This window comes from Pristiophorus japonicus, chromosome 2, assembly GCF_044704955.1.
Source record: "Pristiophorus japonicus isolate sPriJap1 chromosome 2, sPriJap1.hap1, whole genome shotgun sequence".
Taxonomy (NCBI): Eukaryota; Metazoa; Chordata; class Chondrichthyes; family Pristiophoridae; genus Pristiophorus; species Pristiophorus japonicus.
Genome location: NC_091978.1, coordinates 32,241,762 through 32,254,500, shown reverse-complemented (window position 1 = coordinate 32,254,500; position 12,739 = coordinate 32,241,762). Strand labels below are relative to the sequence as shown.

Sequence of the window (12,739 nt, the reverse complement as noted above, 5' to 3'; positions counted from 1 at the left end):
GCAGTGATACTGAATTCCTGTCATCATAAAAGAACTGACTTTGTTATATTTTTCATTAGTTAACTCTATCTCAAATTATTTGGAGACTTGGGGCATGGTAGGGTCATGATTATGTTACTGGGCTAGATTAATCATGGTCTGGATTAATAATCCAGTAGAATGGAAGCTCAAATCACACGTGACAGTGTTAGAATTTGAATACATGCATTTAAACAGCACCTTTAACGTAGTGAAACGTGCCAAGGTGCTTCAAATGAGAACTATCAAAGAAAATTTGACACTGGACCACTCAAAGAGATATTCCGACAGGTCACTAAAAGTTTGGTCAAAAGGGCAGGTTTTATTGAGCGTAGGGGCCCAGAAGAGTGAAAGAGAAAATAAGAAGAAGCTGGGAATAGAAGTGATGGGCTTGGGTCTGGAGCAGGATCCAAAACACGCACGCAAATTTTTTGGAGTCCTCTTTGGTCGCGATCCGTCAGCCCGGCACTCTGCTGCAGTGCATTGGGCTGATGGAGCAGGATCATGGCTGCTGTCGGGGACACGGGGTGGGGGTGGGGGGGAGAAATTCGGGAGCGCCCCATTTGGAGCGCTAACTTTTAAAAGTTGAAAAAATTAGCGCTAGGCGCTAATGATTTTGAACCTTAAAAAAAATCCGGTGTTTGGGCTCCAGGAAGGAAGTACCACTCTCTTCCTGGAATGCAACAGACGCAGTGGGGCCGGTAGTTGTGCAGCGCTGCCCACTGGGCTGAGCAGTTCTGCCTTGTTCCGAGGCTTCTTCCCTCCCTTAAAGGGAGGGGTCATCGCTGCAGGCTCTGCAATGGAAAAACCTACCTGGTCCCCGACAGCAGCCATGAACTGGCTCGGTCAGCCCAATGCACTGCAGCAGAGTGCCGGGCTGATGGATCGCGACCAAAGAGGACTCCCAAAAATAAATAAATAGCATTTGAAACATTTTTCCACTTACCTCGGCCACCTATCCGTTAAATTCTGCCCCTGAAGCTCCCAGCCTTCCGATTAACGCCTCCTGCAGCCGTCGGTGTTGTCGCCCGGCAATGAAAGCAGTGGGCCGAACCGAAGTTTGGGTCTGGGGTGTTACCGGGGCGATGCGCACGACCATGACTTCACGAACTCCAGGCGAGGGAGATTGGGGCGCACTGCCTTACCGCTGCGGGCAAACCTCCCACCAAAGTTAGCGGAAGTCGTTCATCTCGCCGCGCCCAGTCGGTAAGTGGTTAACGCCCCGTTATCGATCGCCCCACACACATCCACCCCCCCCCCCCCCCCCGCCGCGGAAGCGCTAAAGGGAGGTGCTAAGGAGGCCAATTTCTAGGTCGGGGAATTGAAGTTGCATTGGGCTAAGTGTTTGAGTTTCACAGCAAAGGCGCTCCCGAGGGAGCTGCCAGCCCGGGAGCCAGTTGAAAGTGAGTTGAGATCGTAAATCAACAGTGGGACTTTGAGGTCAGGAGTGGGGTGGGAGAATTGCCATTGAACTACTTCAGGAGAAGCGAAGCACATTCATCCCAGCTGTTGCTTGGCCCCGTTCCCTCCCAGTGCTGCGATATTGAAGAAGCAACTTTACCTCAGTCCCAGCAAGCACTGTTATGTTAATATCCTCTCCCCCGTATCTATCCGACTGGGCTGTCTCCAATTATAAATTAGCATCAGAAGCCTGGAATTAAGTCAATATGATTCAAAATTCAATGTTGGAACATCGCAGCCATTTCAGTTGCCATTGGCAATCCCTCGTATTTGGCCACTTCACTAAGAGAGAAGTTATGTTACATAACGCTTTTCCTGCCTTCAGGATGACCCAGTGCATTTTGCAGCCAAGGATTAATTTTGAAGTGTACTCACAGTTATTATGTAAGCATCAGTTTGCACACAGCAAGTCCCGTAAACAGAAAATGAGTGATTGATTATCATCAGTGTTGTTTGAAGGAGGACTGATGGCCAGGACACATGAGAACATCATATTCTTCTTTCAACAGTGCAAGAGATCATTCAAATCCATCTAGGACATTTTTAACTAATCAATTGGTGTCGTGCTTGAAAGGGATTTACTGTACTTATTAAAGTAAATCAAATGGCATCTGTGTCATTGAAATTCAATAAAGGTTTACAATTCAATCCCAGAATTACCTGAGGTTTGAGAGCCAGACAGCTTGAGATCTGTTTATAGTGCCGACTCCGTATTTGCTTACGGAAGACAGGTTTGTGTGCACGTATGCCTATACTCTGACCCCTATCATTTGTATGTGTCAGCTGTGGCTCAGTAGGTAGCACTCTTGCCTCTGAGTTCAGAAAGTGGTGGGTTCAAGTCCCACTCTAGGGATCTGAGTGCAAAAATATAGGCAGACACTCCAGTGCAGTGCTGAGGGAGCCCTGCACTGTTGGAGGTGCTGGCTTTCAGATGAGGCTTTAAACTGAAGCCCTGTCTGCCCTCTCAGGTAGACATAAAATATCCCATGGCACTATTTTGAAGAAGAGCAGGGGAAGTCTGGCTAATGTCTATCCCTCAATAAACATCAGTAAAACAGATTATCTGGTCATTATCTCATTGCTGTTTGTGGGAGCTTGCTGTGCACAAATTGGCTGCTACATTTTCCTACATTGCAACAGTAGCTACTGTTGTGTTCATACTCTATTTATTTGTTACAGCTCATCGGACGGACATTAGGACCCTGCAGGAACGATTCAGTTGCTGTATTCATTCTGGTTCATGCCGGTTTGAGACTCCATTTTGGGATGTTTTATAAAGCACGCGCGATTTAAGTTACTTTTCTCCTGGCTCAGTTTTGTCAGTTATTTACACGTACACAACAACTACACTTGAAAAATGACTTCATTGGCTGTAAAGCACTTGGGGACATGGTGAAAGGCGCTATAGAAAGGCAAGTCTTTCTTTTGATTGCTGGCTACATTTTAACATCACAAAGGATCGAAGGGACAGTTGGTTCCCCACCACCATTAAAGATTAAAAGGGAAGACATACCTCTCCAATGGACCGACTGCAAACTTTGTACACTTTGCCACACACTGATTGCAAGTGCAGTAACCTGGAGGTGATCCCACATCTGCTTAAATACCATTCAGGAAAGTTCAGGCAATTCAAATGACACTGCACAGTTTGCAGTGAGGCAAAGTGAAAATTACCTTGCATCAATGCAAACTGCATACTTCAAGTGCCATTATTACAGGAAGTTTCTGTATTCCTAATTAATCATGTGAAATGAGCTTTGCACTTTCAGATTCCTCAATTATGTCCATCTAACTGATTAAATGTCTACTGTGTAACTTTAGTGACTGTGGACTAATTGAGTAAAGTCTATTCTAGATTATAATTAGTATCTCTGACTGGACAATTGCTTTCTTGCATTCATTCTTTGGATGATTTGTCTCTGTACAGGTTAGGCACGCATCATCTCAGGAGATACTGAGAGCAATACTCGCCTCCAGGTGTGGAGTTTGCGAGAGGCAGTCAGTGAGTGCTGAACGCTTCTGAATTGCGAAGCTCAGCCTCGTTGCCATATTGTCTGCAAGCTGCCGCTGATTGATAGCTCAAACATTAGTGGGCCGGACAAGGTGGACTACTGCAGTTCTTAAAGGCCGAGTCAACCATCCGCTGGGGAAGCGGTTAGCATTTCGCACAGAACTGTCAACATTGAGTGGCAGCACTGTGGCAGAGGAGGACGGTCCTCTTCCATGGAGTTGGTCTCCTGGTGTTGAGACGAACAAGTCTGCAGGTAGTGAGATAGCGTCGCGGAAACACCTGTGTCTGCGCAAACACAGAGGCTGAACTCCAGGACATAGTCGACTTATTTACCGAGGCATATGAAAGCATGGGCCTTACGCTAAACTTCAGTAAGACAAAGGTCCTCCACCAGCCTATCCTCGCCGCACAGCACTGCCCCCCAGTCATCAAGATCCACGGCATGACCCTGGACAACATGGACTACTTCCCTTATCTTGGGAGCCTGCTATCAACAGGAGCAGGCATTGACGATGAGATCCAGCACCACCTCCAGTACGCCAGTGCAGCCTTCGGTCGCCTGAGGAAAAGAGTGTTTGAAGACCAGGCCCTCAAAACTGTCACCAAGCTCATGGTCTACAGGGCCATAGTAATACTTGCCCTCATGTATGGCTCAGAGATGTGGACCATGTACAGTAGACACCTCAAGTCGCTGGAGAAATACCACCAGCGATGTCTCTGCAAGATCCTACAAATCCCCTGGGTGGACAGACGCACAAACATTAGCGTCCTCGTCCAGGCCAACATCCCCAGCATTGAAGCACTAACCACACTTGATCAGCTCTACTGGGCAGGCCACATAGTTCGCATGCCAGACACGAGACTCCCAAAGCAAATGCTCTACTCGGAACTCGTCCACGGCAAACGAGCCAAAGGCTCACACTTTCCCTCAATGACTGTTTGTCCCACCTATGACAGAAACTGTGGTTCTCGTATTGGACTGTACAGCCACCTAAGAACTCATGCTCAGAGTGGAAGCAAGTTTTCCTCAATTCTGAGGGGCTGCCTATGTTGATGATGATGATGATGAATAGCATTGTATCTCAACCTGACTGCAGTGCTGCAAAAAGTTTAATGGTCTCACCAGGAGTGCCAACGTAGGAGATCCCCTGAAACTTTACATGTATATTAAATATTAAAAAAATATTATGTCTGTGATGTACTTATGAATGACTCCATGAGGCAATGTGTTGTACTCAAACTGTGGTGACATTAGTCCTTTAATCGTAACTTCAGAGTGAGACAGCCGCATGGTGGCTCCCCTTTTATACAGCCCCTGCCACCAAGGCAGGAAACCCCGGTCTCCACCAGTTGCACCCTCTAGTGGTGCCAGAATGTATATACACAGTGTAAACCTTATTGATAGTACATCAGATAAACAAGTCTCCATCTTATGCAACTATACTGTGACGACACAGAGAGTATATCTATAGTCTGCATATATAACATCACTCTCCCCCAAGTTCTTTGTGCCAATTACCTTTGCACTATGTGCTCTGGCTTGGCTCTCTCCAGACTTAAGTGTTAATAGCCCTTGCACCTTGGCTGTACTTTGGCTTGGCTCTCTCCCTGTTAACCCCCAAGTCCTTTTGCCACAACGTTGGGTAGTGGTTACCAGTTTGGATGGTTTGATGATGCAGTGCAGGTTCCAGTGGGTTCTGGGTGTGATCCATGTGTATCCATGGCTACATACATCATCCCCCCGCCTCCCACCCCGCCCCCCCCAGTCCCCACAGTGAGATCATGCAGCTGGCCCGTTACATTAACATACAGGATCAGACACAATGCAAGTACAAAGAAAGGAAGAAAACATTTTTTTATTTTTTAGTCTGTAGCGCGACACCTCGGTTCAGTGACTTACATTCGTTACATTTTACGGTCGTGCACTAGGATTGGGTAGATTGCACAATTAGTTCAGTCATGGTCAGTACTGAAGTAGCAGTACAGGTATGCGTGGACGCTAGTTCCAGAGCAACCGGACGGGGTCCTAGTCGTCTGTAGCGGTGCTGCGCCCTCTGCTAGCGGGATGGGTTCGCTCACCTAGCCAGGACTCAGGGCCTTTGCCGTTGCCTAGTGATGGGCAGAGCCACAGATGTGTGTGGCCTCCCTGTCCTCCTTTGAGGGCTGCAGCATCTTCTGCCTGCTCTCTAACAGTGTTGGGAACCTGACTGTTCCAGGTCCCGTTTGGGAAACTCGTTGGTTCTGACCTTTCACTCCCGGACATAGCCGGGGTAGTGACTGGGTCTGGGGGCTGCGCCATTTCCACCCGGGCGGTGGGCAACAGCACTGACTGCGTGTATTGGTGCCGTTTCGTCTCCAGGTCCATGATGAATAATGCCGTCGGGTGCCTGCAGCATGGGATAGACCTGGGGCAGGGTATCAGGATCAGTGCCTTCAACCTCCTGAGGTCGCTGGCCTATAACTTGTGGGTACACCTGGGGCAGGGCATCAGGATCAGCGCCTTTATGCTCCTGAATTCACCCACTTGCTACTTTTGGGGACACTCTATTCCCGACATCTCACAACAACATTTTGTTCACAATCTTAATCGATCCGTTACATTGATTGCCATGCATACAATGTCTCTTTAAGTTCAGTTGGTTGTAGGTCTCCTTTAAGAGAACCCGGCTGGCTTTACCCCAATCAAATCCTTTGTTAGACACCATGTGTTGGTCCCTCAGTGTTGCACCTCGTGGTCTGGCCGCCTTCTTTTTTTTCAGCCACGCTGCCTCTCACTGCAGCAGGGACGCCATCTTGCCTCTGTCCTCGAGATCGACTGCCTTGATCCTTCTCTCCCACGATTCTGCCACAAAAGCTGGAAGAGTGCCTGTGAATTCGATCTGCCTCCCCAGGAGTCCTGCCACTGGAGCCGGGAAGGCACTTTTAGGTCATTCCGGTCGGATCATTGCCATGCAGTCATGATGGATGGTCTGTGCCTCAGGTGCTGGGCTGGTCTGTTCTCTGATGCCTGGCCCAAGCGAAGGTGAGGTTTTTCTCTGCCTCTGAGCATGGGGGACATCAATTGCTGGAGTGAAGAGGTCTTCCCATTTCCATTGAATCATCCGAGTAGCGTTGGACCATCACCTGCAACAATCCACAGAGGTAAATTGTGCACCACGCCATTATGGATTACACTCACATCCACACTACCAAGGACTGGGATCAGCTCCTTGGTGTAGATGCGCAACTTTTCCTGTACTGGAACCAGCTCGGGTCGTTTTTCGTTCCATAGCCTCTCAAAGGCATCCTGGCTCATCACTGACTGGCTCGCTCTCGTGTCCACTTCCATGAAGACTGGAACGCCGTTTATCTTGACTTCCATCTTCACTGGAGGACAATCGGTGGTGCAGGTATACGCTCCATACACTTCTTCTTGGGGCTGATCTGCCTTTCTGGTCAAATCATCATACTCCCCGCTGGATTCAAAGTCATCTACCGACTCCTCTGCTAGACGGTGAGTCGTATTTCTTTTACACATACGCTGGAGGTGGCCCTTCATGTTACAGGCTTTGCATACATACTCAGCAAACAGACACTGGTGAGCCCTATGGTTTCCCCCACAACACCAGCATGGTGCTACTCGATTAGTACCCCTTGGCGTACTCTGAGTTCTGGAACCCTGAGGTCTGTGATCTCTGCCCTGGGCAGAGCCACGTTCTACAGTCTTGCCTGTGAAAGGCACCATTCTGTGTATAGTACTTGCTGGGTTTGAGTCCACAGGATGAATAATTTGCTTGGTGCTGCAGGTCGAGGTCATGAACGCCTGACTGATGCCGATGGCCTTCTGCAGGTTGACTGTGGTGTCGGCAGATAATAGCTTTTGAAGGAGGCCCTCGTGGCCAATTCCTATAATGAAGATGTCTCACAATGCTTCGTTGAGGTGCGTGCCAAAATCACACGGTGCCACAAGTCTCCAGAGGTCGGCAGCATATTTTGCAATCTCCTGGCCCTCAGGTCTGTAGTGAGTGTAGAATCTGTGCCTGGCCATGAGGATGCTCTTTTTTGGTTTTAGTTGGTCACGAATTAGTTCAGTCAGCTCATCGTATGTCTTATCCTTGGCCTTCGTGGGTGCCAGCAAGTCCCTGACGAGGCGGTAGACCTCGGGCCCACAACTGGTTAGCAGTATAGCCTTGCGCTTCTCCACCAATGTGTCCGTCTCCCCTGCCAGGTCGTTTGCCACGAAATATTGCTCGAGCCTTTCTGTGAAGGCATCCCAATCATCACCCTCTGCGAAGTCTTTTAGTGTGCCAAAGGTAGCCATAATTGCGTGAAAGTCCGTATACTCATCACCAGTTGTTATATCTGTAATGTACTTATGAATGACTCCACGAGGTAATGTGTTGTACTCAAACTGTAGTGACCTTGGTTCTTTATTTGTAACTCTCGAGTGAGGCAGCCGCATGGTGGCTACCCTTTTATACAGCCCCTGCCACCAGGGCAGGAAACCCCGGTCTCCACCAGTTGCACCCTCTAGTGGTGCCAGCATAGTATATACACAGTGTAAACCTTATTGACAGTACATCAGGTAAACAAGTCTCCATCTTATGCAACTATACAGTGACTACATCTATAGTCTGCATATATAACAGAAAGACTTGCATTTATATAGCACCTTTCATGACCACCAGTCATCTCAAAACACTTCACAGCCAATTAAGTACTTTTGGAGTGTAGTCACTGTTGTAATGTAGGAAACACAGCAGCCAATTTGTGCACAGCAAGCTCCCACAAACAGCACTGATAATGACCAGATAATCTGTTTTTGTTATGTTGATTGAGGGATAAATATTAGCCAGGATACTGGGGATAACTCCAATGCTCTTCTTCGAAATAGTGCCAGGGGATCTTTAACATCCACCTGAGAGAGCAGACGGGGCCTCGGTTTAATATCTTATCTGAGAAACAGCACCTCCGACAGTGCAGCACTCCCTCAGCACTGCATTGGAGCATCAGCTCCAATTTATGCCCCCTGGAGTGGGACCTGAACCCACAACCTTCTGACTCAGAGGTGAGTGTGCTACCCACTGAGCCACAGCTGATATACCTCTCAGTACCTTTACTTCTTCATATAATTGCACTTTGCGCCAGAGAAGACATTGCAACACTTCTCTTTCCCATTACCAGTTCCAAATCAAGATATTTATGATTAAAAAGGTGGGAGATAATTGATAAACTAATCAAAGTTAGAGAGGATAACACCCCTGGTCTGGATGGAATGCATCTGAGCATGCTTAAAGAAGCTGGAGAGAGAGATAGCAAAGATTCCATTACATATTCCTAAAAATATGTGAGAAAACAAGATAGTGCCAGTGGACTGGAGGACAGCTAATCTTATTCCTTTATTTTAAAAAGGGAGATTAAACAATTCCAGGGAACTATAGACAAGTTAGCATGACATCAGTGGTAGAAAAGATAAGTGAAGCTTTACTCAAAGATCCAAGAGCAAAGCATCTAGAAACCGAAAATATAAGAAAGAGTAGTCAGCAAGGTTCCACAGGTCAATTTACATAATTTATATTCACAATATTCACAATTTACATAAATTATTTGGACTCGGGAATGAGAGTACAATTTCAAAATTTGTGGATGACACCAAATTGGAGGGTGTAGCTAATACGGAGGAGGACTGCAACAAAATACATTAATAAACTTGTAATAAAAACAGAAAATGCTGGAAATCTCAGCAGGTCAGGCAGCATCTGTGGCGAGGAAGCAGAGTTAGTATTTCGGGTCGCTGCCTGACCTGCTGAGAAATCCAGCATTTTCTGTTTTGATTCCAGATTTCAGCATCCGCAGTATGTTGCTTTTGTATTAATAAACTTGTACAATGGGCATGTAAATGGTGAATCAATTTCAGTATAGGTAAGTGTGAGCTGATGCCTTTTGGTAGGATGAATAAGGAGACCACGTACACTTTGGAAAATAAGAGTCTGAACGGGGTGGAGGAGCAAAGGGATCCAGCGGTATAGATTCACAAATCATTAAAGGTAGCAACACAGGTTAACAAGGCCAGAAAAAAGGCAAACAAAGCAGTGGGGTTAATTTCCAGGCGAATAGATTTGAAAAGCAGAGAAATTATGTTAAACTTGCAGAGAACCTTGCTTATAACGCACTTAGAGTTCTGTACAGTTCTGGTCTCCATATTACAAAAAGAATATAAAGGCACTGCAAAAATGACTTACAAGGATAATACCAGAACTGCGAGGTTATAACTATCAGGAATGATTGAACAGGCTGGGGCTCTTTTCTCTAGAAAAGAGAAAGCTGAGGTGGTGACATAATAGAGGTCTTTAAAATTATGAAGGGGTTTAATAGGATGGACGTAGAGAACATGGGCGATTGTCGGCAGCGTGTTCAGATCCTTCAAGGTGGCCAAGCTGGCATCTTGAGCTGATAAGTAGGTTTAGTCGACATTTAGTGCAAGACGCCATCTTGGTAAAGGAGTCGAAGTGCCCGCTAGGAACGGCCATGCAGAGGATCGTTAAGGGGCTGATTGCTACTTAAAATGTCTGACAGCATTCAGTAAAGAGGCTGCATGGTGGCCAGCGCTTGTCTTAACCTAACAGTGACCAGCTGTTGGGGAGTAAACACGGCATTGATGTCAATTTAAAGGGAGATTCAGCATTTCATGTTCACTACTGCTGGAGCTGTGAAGAGGATCTCTGAAACACACTGGGAGCATATCTGGGACACTTTGTCAAGACGTTGCCAGCACTTGAGCAACATTTATTCTGGAAATTCTCTGAGGACTTCACCTAAAAAGAGTAATGCTCCTTGCTAGGGTCCCCCTTGGTCACGGGCATCTTGCTAGGGGTCCCCCTTGGTCTGGACGAGGAATGGGAGGAGGACATGAGGCGGGGCCGAGCAGCACCAGCTGCTGCAGGAGAGAGATAGGAGATTGGTGAGGTGGGGTCCTTTCCCCTATGGGGACAGGACATCCCTCCCCCTCAGGACCTCCTTAACTAGGAACTCCAGTGCCGCAGAACCTGTGTACTCTCTCCCTCGGTCCCTGAGCCATCGTGCAACGTACCAGCAGGTGTCTGACTAAGCACCTCTGGGCAAGTTCAAATTATGGCAATCAGCAAGTAGGACCAAAATTGTATACTAAATATCCAGACTTTCAAACAAGCTAGTCTTATTACCATTTAGTGCCTGTTTGCACCCTTTGGCCAAAATAACCCCCCTGATATGTCCGCTTTTGGGAGAGCACAAAACCAGCGGTCATCAATATAGGATAGTCACTAATAAGGAATTCAGGAAAAATATCTTTACCCAGTGAGTGGTTGGAATGTGAAACTCACTAACACATGGAGTAGTTGAGCTGAATAGCATAAATGCATGTAAGGGGAAGCTAGATAAGTAGATGAGGGAGAAAAGGGCTTCAGTTATATGCTGTAGGGTGGGACGAGGCTTGTATGGAGCATCAACACTGAATGGCCTGTTTCCGTGAGATAAAATTCTACGTAATTCTCTGTAACTGGACTGTTTTTTTAAGTCTTAATTTCTCCCCGTGGTATATTTTACAGATCTGCCTGCTGTCGTTTCTGCTGCAGAGACAAAGCTTTATGAGGAAAGTATGAGGTGCTAATACTGATGTAAATACCACTGTGACCTGCACAGCTTGAAGCCAAAAGAATTTAATGTTGATTTGTTGAGTGTGCCCTCGCCACCCACAGGAAGCACTGCTACATGTGATTTGTGTTGTAAATGGAGTTATGTAGTTTGTATTAAACTAGGGGGATAATAAGTGGCCAATAATGATACATACATAGAAAAATAGAAAATAGGTGCAGGAGCAGGTCATTCGATCCTTCGAGCCTGCAATGCCATTCAATATGAACATGGCTGATCATGCAACCTCAGTACCCCATTCCCGCTTTCTCTCCATACGCCCTGATCCCTTTAGCCGTAAGGGCCACACCTAACTCCCTTTTGAATATGTCCAAAGAACTGGACTCAACAACTTTCTGTGGCAAAGAATGCCACAGGTTCACAATTCTCTGGGTCCCTTTGAACATGCTGCACCTGTATTGCAAACTAAAAGCTGGTGCACAGAATCACAGCTTCCTATGTAATTCTTTGCATCACAAATTTCTGTGGCCCTGACAAATCCTGTACCATCATGTTGCTTTTTCCTATAATAATATCCGGTGTGGCCAATATCCCCAGCATCGAAGCACTGACCACACTCTACCAGCTCCATTGGGCAGACCACATTGTTCGCATGCCTGATACGAGACTCCCAAAACAAGCACTCTACTTGGAACTCCTATACAGCAAGTGAGCCCAAGGTGGGCAGGGGAAACGTTTCAAGGACACCCTCATAGCCTCCTTGTTAAAATGCAACATCTCCACCGACACCTGGGAGTCACTGGCCCAAGACTGGAGGAAATGCATCCTGGAGGGCGCTGAGCACCTCGAGTCTCGTCGCCAAGAGCGTGCGGAAATCAAGCGCAGACAGCGGAAAGAGTATGCGGCAAACCAGACTCCCCACCCACCCTTTCCTCCAATACTGTCCATCCCATCTGTGACAGAGACTATAATTCTTGTATCGGACTGTTCAGGCACCTAAGAACTCACTTTTAGAGTGGAAGCAAGTCTTCCTCGATTTTGAGAGACTGCCTATGATGGACAGCAGGCTGAAATTTGTGTAGTCCTGTACATCCCCCTTGCCAACGCCAATTGTACTACTCCCTACTTTATTTTTGCAGGAGAAGATTGCGCATAACAGGAGGAGGATAAACCACGTAGGAGGAGCAGTGCAACCCTTTGAGGAGGCACCACAAGAGATTCAGGTCACAGGAAGGAGGAAGTAAGGAAGAAAGTAACATGAACCCTGGTCCCAGTTCAGCCGTTGTCGCCAATCTGTTGTGCTCGGTTTGTTTCTCATCCTATTCATTCCCTCACTGGTCCCCAAGAACCAAGCATACACCGAAGGACAATTCTTGTCTGTCATTCAGTCTCGGATGTGGAACTGCATCATAATGTTTGCTGAAGTTCATATAAACAATGGCCAGGAAATTCCTTGGCGTTACTTCACCAAAAAGTGCAGCCGCAACATTTTACACATAAACAGAGTCTCTGCCAAATTTCCAGAGAAGCCATGCAAGAGGGAATTTCCCAACCAATGTCCATAGTGTTTCTCTTATTCAAAAGATCTGATACTCAAAGAATTCAAACAGGTTTGGTCAAATATGACCGCGCCCAACA

The 12,739-nt window shown here is 47.0% G+C and overlaps 1 long non-coding RNA gene across 1 annotated transcript in view; it reads left to right on the top strand.

The window, feature by feature from the left end:
• Window positions 1–11,847: 11,847 nt before the first annotated feature.
• The window catches only part of LOC139229831 (uncharacterized), a 47,045-nt gene continuing 46,153 nt past the window's right edge, over window positions 11,848–12,739 (top strand). Inside the window, exon 1 of the long non-coding RNA XR_011587819.1 lies at window positions 11,848–12,341. This is a non-coding gene — a long non-coding RNA (uncharacterized lncRNA). The remainder of the gene's footprint in view (window positions 12,342–12,739) is intronic.